This window comes from Adiantum capillus-veneris, chromosome 13 (assembly GCF_014529385.1).
Source record: "Adiantum capillus-veneris isolate H3 chromosome 13, ASM1452938v2, whole genome shotgun sequence".
Lineage (NCBI taxonomy): Eukaryota > Viridiplantae > Streptophyta > Polypodiopsida > Polypodiales > Pteridaceae > Adiantum > Adiantum capillus-veneris.
The window spans coordinates 130413755-130422969 of NC_140943.1; the positions used below are offsets into that span (position 1 = coordinate 130413755).

Genomic DNA, 9215 nt, shown 5'->3' on the forward strand with positions numbered 1-9215 from the left:
AGGGCTTCACAGAGTCCTCTAAGCTACGCCATGTAGCTATGCACTTCCAAAAATCAGCTCGTCAATGGTGGGCTAGCCTTCGTGGAAATTGTGAAGCCCCAAAGACATGGAAAACTCTACGAGTTTCCATCATGAAGCAATTCCTTGCAAGCGATGCAAAGGACAAAGTGCTTACCGAATGGCGCAGCTTGAAGCTCCTCTCCCATGAGTCTATCCACAAATATGTAGACAAGGTTTGGGATTTACATCTCAAGGCTACTGTCTTTCAAAATATAGACTTTGCCGTTCAAAGGCAGCAATTCTGGCGGGATTACCTGAAGAGATGGACGAATACATCAACTCTCAACGGCCTGGTACTATTAGCGAAGTAATCCATCACACCATGGTTTCTTCACGCATCAATTTCCATCAAGGGGGGCTAGACGTAATGTCAAGCCCATGGAAAACAAAGACAAAAATGATGGAAAGAGGAAACCAATGTTCAAAATACTCCCCAAGTCAATTCCAATAACATCAACAATCGGTCCAAGGAGAAGGGAGTTTACAAAGGTAAAAACAAAATCTCTCCTGAAGAGCTTGAAGCTTTTTGCAAGGACCATAAGTGTTTCAAGTGTGGGGAGCAAGGACATGGCTATCGTTCTTGCCCCAAGAAGAATACTCGCAATGAGACTCCTAGGGCTTCCACCATCGAAGCTCCAAAAGAGGATGCTCATTGCAAAGGATCATCACTTTCTTATGCTTGGGGAAAGGTAAGAGAGCATGATGCCTTCATCTTGTTTGACCCTGGCTCTACTCTTAACTTCATATCAATGGAGTTGGCCACCAAGTTGGGCATTCAAGCTTTTGAGATGGGAGATATAGTAGTGGCTGATGCAGCTTTCAAGAGAAAACAAGCCTCCGTTACTCCCTTGATTGGGAAGTTGAGGCTTCATGTCCAAAGCTATGTCGACAAGGAAGACTTCTTCATCCCTCCTCTACTTACGTGATGCGCTTGGTGCTATACAAAAGACAACTCACTTCTATATCTCTGACGACAAGACACATGACACTTTGTTTGTGTAGTACAATTTTATTTTGCACAATGAATGGCTGAAAAGACACGGTTATAGTGTCAAGCAACATTGGGTGTGGTCGGATGTTGCTGCGTCACAATTCAAAGCAAGGAGGCCATTCTATTTTGTTGCACGATTCTTCAATACGACATGTGTCAAAATGACGCACAATTTCTTTGCTTCAGGCCATGGAAAGGGTGAACACGACGAGGCAGGTGCAGTGGTCAAAAGAGCCCTCACATAGGAGTAGCTGAAATCTGGCGGGTGGGATCTTCATAACGCTTCAAGCGTTGTTGCATTCCTCAATGCAACTCTCAGAAATCAATGCCCATAGACAGGTAAGAAAGTCTATCGTGCTTTCTGGGAGGTCAAGCTTGGTGATGTCAATAGAGTTATAGAGTGGGATTGCAAGCGCATGACAGGGTCTCGATCCTGGCACTGTGTCAATGGTTACAGTTAGACGGATATGCATGGACTAAGGCACACACTGCTCTCTTGCTTTTGTGGTGCGTGCATCAAAGGTCAATGGAGGAGATGTGCCAACAAAGATCATGTGCAGGGGAGAGTATACTTGCAAATACAACCCACATGTACAGATGAAAGTGATGGAGAAGCGTCGAGCGAGGATGAGGATGAATATGCCCCCATGTATGCCTTCCACCACGATGACCTGAGCAATGCCTTGATGGTTGGCCAGAACTTTGCAGTGACTGTAGAGGAGGCAGGTGTAGACTTCTACGTCCTGAAATGCACCATCACAAAGCACCTAGCCAAAACAGAGGAAAAGGATTAATGGTGCAACATCATTAAGAAAAAATTGTATGTGGTTGAGGGCCTATTCTATGACAAGGTAAATGGCCGAGATGATACTTATGTCCTTTTGGACAACAAGGCCACTACTCTAATCTACTCCCATATGGTGCGATACATTTCCATGTCCCGAGGGAACGTGAGCATAATGTATATGATATGTCAAATGACATATTCGAGCAAATCTATAACAACATGCCCCCAAAGGAGAACTTGTAAGATTTATCTCTATAAATTTGACTTTGGCCAGCACTTTTAACAGTAGCTAGCACCTTTTTTTTTAATAAATAAAAGCAGGCAGTGAACTATATTAAGAGAGTCAAGAAGGACTACATCAAAGCTGAACGGGGGGGGGGAGCATCTGACTACTTCCCTCTAAAATTACAACTAATCACCCCTGCTGAAAAGCTAGCACTTTTCATACTAGATTGATAAAAGACGTCTTTTAAAACACTTGAAAGCACTTTTGAGCACTTGGCCAGTTGACCAGCACTCTACCAGCCCCCCCTTAACCACTTTACCAGCCTCCAAAAAAATGTAAAAGAACTTTTGAGCACTTTACCAGCCCCCTGTACCAATTGACTAGCTCTTTGGACCACTTAGGACCACCTGACCAACACTTTTAAGCACGTTATACTACTTGACAAGCACTATGAACCACTTGACCGCACCCAAAACCACTTAGCCAGCACTTTATACCACTAGACAAGCACTCTAAACCATCTAACCAACACTTTGAACCACTTGACCAACCCCCTAAACCACTTGGACAGCACTTTGTTCCACTTAACCACCATTTACCAGCCCCCTGAAAAACTTGACTAGCTCTTTGGACCACTTAGGACCTCTTGACCAACACTTTTAAGCACTTTATACCCTTGAACCACTTAACCACCCCCTGAACTACTTGGCCAGCACTTTATACCACTTGACAATTCCAATCCTTTGTGCTTATCATGCACACAAGCAAGCACATTATTGAAGTCTACAATTACTGCCAAATCTCTATGGACTGGGAAGTGAGACATTGGTTCATAGCAAGGAAGCTGGCAATCAATGTGCTCTTCCTCATTAGTGGGCGGTGGGGGTTTTGAGCCAACCACACGAATTTTAACTACAAAGCACAAATGGAGAGAAACTAAGAGAGAATACTTAAATTTATATTGTCGGGAAAAAAGATACAAAGCTGCAATCTAAAAAAGATAGCATGAAAAAAAGATACAAAGTGTCAAGAAGCTAAAGCTTCTTGCATGCTCTGGTTTTTGGGGGGAGTATGCCAATACTCTTTTTGGGGTCCAGAGACAGCTCATCCTCCATCTACTTCTTTCTCTTCTGCCGCATCTCCATCGCTACAAATTGCAGGGTTGATTCCATTTCAGGATCCTCTGCCTCAGCTACATTGTCCTCCTTACAGGCATCAGTACTTGGGCAGCATATTGTGACCACAATGAACACAGTGACCATGATTCAGACATGGGAGGCGACAGATATACAAAACTGACATTACCTTGGTTTCTTGCGGACGGAGTTGTCTCCTTCAGAATGTCTTGGTCACCACCCTCAACAGTTTTCCCCACCTTCAAAGTTCTTGTACTTCTTTCTCAGCCACCACTGGCTCAGCTGAACCAACGCACACAATTAGTCTCCACAACAGATTAGCACAAGTTCTGTTGCATAAAATGACCAACCTACCTTCAAGCTCCTCATAAGAATTCCCAAGTGCCCAACATCTTGCTATATGGGGTATCTCCCATTTACAGTCTGGTACAACACACTTGGGATCAGTCGTGCTGACCACTGAAAAGCAGAATTGATGGTATTTGTGGGCACATGTCAGCTGAAGACACCGGCCGCATATTTGCCCGTAATTCTTGACCATAGACCACACAATTTCCAGACAATAAAACAGTATCCACACTAAATTTAGACTTGGAAGGTGGAGTGGGCACTAGAAGGGCCTTGCCCTCTCTTTTCAAGAACTTGCTGGACCCCTTCATGACGGAGGCCTTCCTTCTGAACTCACCAAGCTCCCTATCCATTTCCTATACTATTTTCAATACAAAATTAAAAACAAAGGAAGATTATTGCACAAACAGGCATAATGGGGGACATGCAGGCATTTGCAAGCACCTTGGAGCACTTATTGGAACATTCAAGTACTTGTAGACACTTGCAAGTGCCTGCAAGTGCCTGCAAGTGCTCTATTTGTCCACTTGAAACACTTTGAAAGGCACTTGCTAGCACTTCAAAGCTCTTTTTAGCACTTTGAAGCACTTTCACCCACCTACAAATATTGCAGGGTCTTAAAAGTGGTTAAAAGTGCTTTAAAGTGCTTTAAAGTGCCTCAAAGTGCTCTAAAGCAATTGCAGAATAAACTTTTAAGCACTTTGAAAGCATTTTAAAGCAATTTTAAGCACTTTGAAGCACCTTCAAGCACTTATAGGACTTTGCAAGTGGTTGAAAGTGATTCAAAGTGCTTTGATATCCCTACAGGTGGTTCAAAGTGCTTGCAAGTGCATAAAAGTTAGGCACTTTTTAGCACTTGCTGGCATTTGTATGTGTTTAAAAGTGCTTGGAAGTGCTTGCAGGTGCTCAATCTATCCACTTGCAGCACTTTGAAAGGCACCTGTTAGCACCACTTGGAAGCTCTTTTTAGCACTTTGAAGCACTTTCAACTACCTGCAAACTCTTGCAAGGTCTTAAAATTGCTTCAAATGCTTTAAAGTGGTTAAAAGTGCTATGAAGTGATTGCAGAAGCACTTTTAATCACTTTGAAAGCATTTTGAAGCAATTTTAACAATTTTCAATCTTCAAGCACTTGTAAGAGTTTGTGAGTGGTTGAAAGTGCTTTAATGTGTCAAATGGTGGTTCAAAGTGCTTGCAAGTGCATAAACATTAGGCACTCTTTAGCACTGTTTAGCACTTGCAGGCATTTTTAGGTGTTTAAAAGTGCTTGGAAGTGCTTGCAGGTGGTTAAGGTGTTTGCAAATGCTAAATAGTCATGCATTTTTTTAGCACTTGCAAGCACTTTTAACCCCTTCTATGCACCTGCAAGAACTTGTAGGCATTTCCAAATGTTTGCATGTGCTTAAAAGAGCCTGTAGGTGGCTGAAAGTGCTTGCAAGTGCTTAAAAGGTGAGCACTCTCAACCACTTTTAGCACTTTATACACTTTAAATACAGAGAAGACTAGAGTACCTGCATGGCTGACACCTCCCCCTTCATCCTTGCAGCATCATTGAATCCAAAGGACATGGAGAGTACCCTTGTAAGGGCTCTGATTTCAGCCTCCTTTTGGGCAATCGCAGCTGCGTTTTTTTTTGGAGAGGCTTTCAATTTTGCCACCTCCTCTCTTAGGCTCTCCACCTCTGCAGTGATGGGTGCACAAGCTGAGGAGGTACCTTTGTTGCGCAACCATAAGTGCCGCTTTGCATCCAGGACTGTCTTTGCAGACTTCACCTTCTCTTCTGCCTTTACTGCCTATTGCTCAAGGTCATTGGCAAGATTATCCACCCATGCTATGTAGAGGGGCTAAGAGGATGTCCACATGTGTTGTAGAGGGTGGCTGGATGCCACAGGACCATCCACAACATTCTCTATCAGTTCTTCAAATGTGGGGTCTTCCTTCACGTTGTAATCGGACATGAACTTCTGTATTTTCCGATTGAGCCCCCCTTTCTGGCTCTTGACATTATCTAATACTTGATCCCCAACCAAAGCCCATGCAATCTTATGGATGTCGAGGTCTGCTTTGGAAGCATCGCAGTATTTATATGCAAACCCCCTTGCAAACCTCGTCATGAGCTCGTCGTTGGAGAGGGCAGCCTGATAGACCTTCGGATATAGAAGCTTGCATGCATCGTAAAGGTGGTCATGCACCTGGTGGAGGAAGATCTTAATCTTCTTATTTTTTGGCACCTTGAACACTGTTGACCGTTGTTCAGGTGATAGGTCCTTGTCTGTTAAATCCTTGGGCATCTTGACCTCCATGCTTAGTGCATATTCCTCATGCAACTGCAATGCAAAATAGCAAAACTTGGAAAGTACTGGATACTCGACCGATGCTGCAAGCAAAACCATGGAGAAAAATGATTTGCAACCAATGCTAAAAAATAGGATTTTTGGCCATGGAGAAAAATGATTTGCAACCAATGCTGAAAAATAGAATTTTTGGCCATGCACTGCCATGGGGCGCATAGACACGACCAAAACGTGATGTAGAACTCACCTTTCCGAGCATATTTTTCAATCAACAACATGCATTTGGAGAGGGAAGTTTCAGCGGTTGTGTTTGTTGTTGGGGTCTGTAGCGCCGTGTTGGTTGTAGGAGACTGTTGTGTTGTGGTTGTTGAAGGTGTCTATTGTGTCGTATGTGTTGTGAGGGTCTGCTATGTGGTGGCTATTGTCGGGGTCTGTTGTGCTGTGGTGTTTTTTGCAGGGGGCGCCTGCTGTACCAACTCCATGCTCTGAGTCAGGTTTTTTGCTTCCTGGAGGGAGTGTTCTTCTTGGGAATCATCTTTGCAGAGGGTGCTGCTGCAACCTTTATGCTTCTATGTCGAGGGCAATGGGGGAAGAGCAGGACGGGTGCAATGGGGGGTAGAGAATGACGGCTACAACATGCAATGAGGGGAGCACAAGCTATGGGAGCAAAGCGAGCACACAAGTACATGTGGGGTTCCGATGACAAGCTAGTGCGTGAGAGGAAACGAGAAAGAGGACAAGGAGTGTCTAGGTCATGATGACTGTAATTTCAAAAAAAGGGGACCCACTCCACCCCATAATGGCTCGCATGCATCTAGATTATAGGTACGTAAATTATATTGCATGCAAATTTAGAATTTCCTTCTCCCTCTTTTCCCAAATTTGAAAAATGTTGAATTTCTCTCCACCTAGGTGCTATTGGTGGTATCACTAAAAGGTGCAAAAAGTGGTACCACCTAAACATGCTATCACCCATATCTACAGTCCTCTACAAGTATGGTAGTGTTGCCATTATACAACGGGTGTTTTTCCCACACTGATCTCAACATTTTTAGGAAGACAGGCTTATCACCAACATCCCCTGACACACACGGGACATCAAGGATGTTGGGTAGCCACGTCTCACAATCTTCTTGGCTGAACACATCTGTAAGTGTACGAAAAAGTTAAGCAGAATTAATGGAAGTACACACTCAGCATGAGGCAAGAAGAGGGTCAGACGTATACCTTTGACCACTCGTTTACTATGACAGTATGGTAGGCATGTTCCTGGAAAGTGCATTAGCTTTTCTCTTCTACAACATGACCATATCATAATATCTACTTGCTTGGAAAACTTTACAAGAACATTCTCTGCATCCATCCTGATTGCACACCATAATCTCAGCCCATACGATATACAAATGGTCTCACCTCTGTTGGGAGGTGCAAAAACTGCATCTTCAATGGTGGTTGGTTGTATCTCTTTAAGAGCACACCATTCACATCAAATATAATCATCCGCCTGCCTATAGCCATAAAATCTTTCGGCAGCTCTGTGTTAGCTAATTTTTCCTTTAGCCACCATGGATCAATTTCTACAGTGCCAATAATATTTTGAGTCAATTAGCACATAATGAAGATCCTACAACAACTTACTTACAGGGTCAATTCAAAGATCAAAGGGTCAAATTCTACCACAAGAGATCACGATATAAGAAGGAAAATGTAACCTATACTTAAAACATATGGTAATAGATGGAGACCAAAATATAATATCAACACATTACATCAAGACACAAACTTTCAATTACAAGGGTACGCATAAGCTAAAGTTTTAAAGCACGGGACTTGTTGGCACATCCACAGACTCGCTTTCTTCCTACTGCAGACAACAAGTCCGACAAGTTGAAATCACCTGGGGATGTCAACATCGTGCCAGCCACCTTCTCCAGATTAGTAGCATCCACGTCCACATCAATCTGATCAATCACCTTATCCTGAAATTTTCCTTTGTTTACATCTTTCTCAGTAGTCCCACCTTTAGCAACATCCTCACTATTGCCCGCTTTCTTAACACCATCGGCCCTCGCCATTATCTTCAATAGCACCTTGCCCTTCCACGACCTCAACTGCAGTTAGCAGCACCTCATCAATTGCACCTTGTTCATCAAACTTGTTTTGCTCGTCCTATGGCTTGTCAATGTTTGTTGTAGAGTCCTCAACAGCATTCATTCCAACACTATCATGGCCTTCAACAACCTCCCTCTTCTCCATAGCAGTATCCACCCCTTGGCTTTCACCCGTTGTGTACACATCTTGCCCCTCCACCTTCTCCTTCCTCCTACCAGATTCCAAGTCCATGAGGACGTCTTGAACCCATTCCATACTGGCAAAATCCTCCACATTCTGAACAGAAACCTTTGCTAGTCCATGCCCGCCATTCTCCCACCCATCATATATGTTCATTGCACATCTTGGCTTGCAAGTGTCACATCTACACAATCGCAAATGACTCACTCAATCAACATTGTAATCCAAAAGTAGAAAGCCTCAACGTATTAAAAACAATGCCAACTTACCCTTTACAATATAATGCCCACTAATATACGCTTTTGCCACTGCAAGAATTACCATGCCACACCCCTCTTTCACACATGTGCCACTAGTGTGCAAAAGTGCATTGCAGTAGAGAGGATGGTATTGATGCATGCACTCTAACATGAAGCTTCCACAACATACACCACCTATAGATACTCCTTGCATGCAGCACATGTGCCAAACACATGGATTGTTTTGTCAATATCTACAAAGGGTGGCCTAGGGAAGAGGGTGAACCTCTTTCCCTGCTTCACTTCCTTGAGCATCCATTCACAAATTGGCAATGGACCTGTCCCTCCTTGCAGAGGCCTCCAGCTTTTCATGATGTGTCTGTTGTTACACAACAAAAGAAAAATGATCAATCTCACAGAACACGCCATGCGCGAGACATTGCACACAAAATATCAATCATTGCACTAGCAGTACGCACGCAAATTTGGACTTGCTACCTATACTCAGAACCATTAAGACTACCAAGAAATGTACCAAGGTAGTAACTAGGCACTAGTACAATAAGTAGCTAGAGATAGGACCAAAAATAGTAGCAGGTAGGAGTTAAAAACCACCCAAATAGACTATGGAAAGGTACCAAGACTAAACAATTGGCACTATGCCAAGGAAGTACTAAGGCAATCCAATCCTACAATGATAAGGTCCAAGGCACTACCAAAACAAAGCAAAGAACCAGAAATACCTACAAAAATTACCAAAAATTGTACCTAAGAGTCCAAGGGTAGTGTATGCACCAAAGAGATCAAGAAAATACAAAGGTATCTTCTAGTCAAAGGTAGAT

General features: G+C 43.3%; 1 pseudogene; it reads right to left on the reverse strand.

The window, feature by feature from the left end:
- Nucleotides 1-7650: 7650 nt before the first annotated feature.
- Nucleotides 7651-8290, reverse strand: LOC147444875 (uncharacterized; annotated as a pseudogene).
- Between the last annotated feature and the right edge of the window lie 925 nt (nucleotides 8291-9215).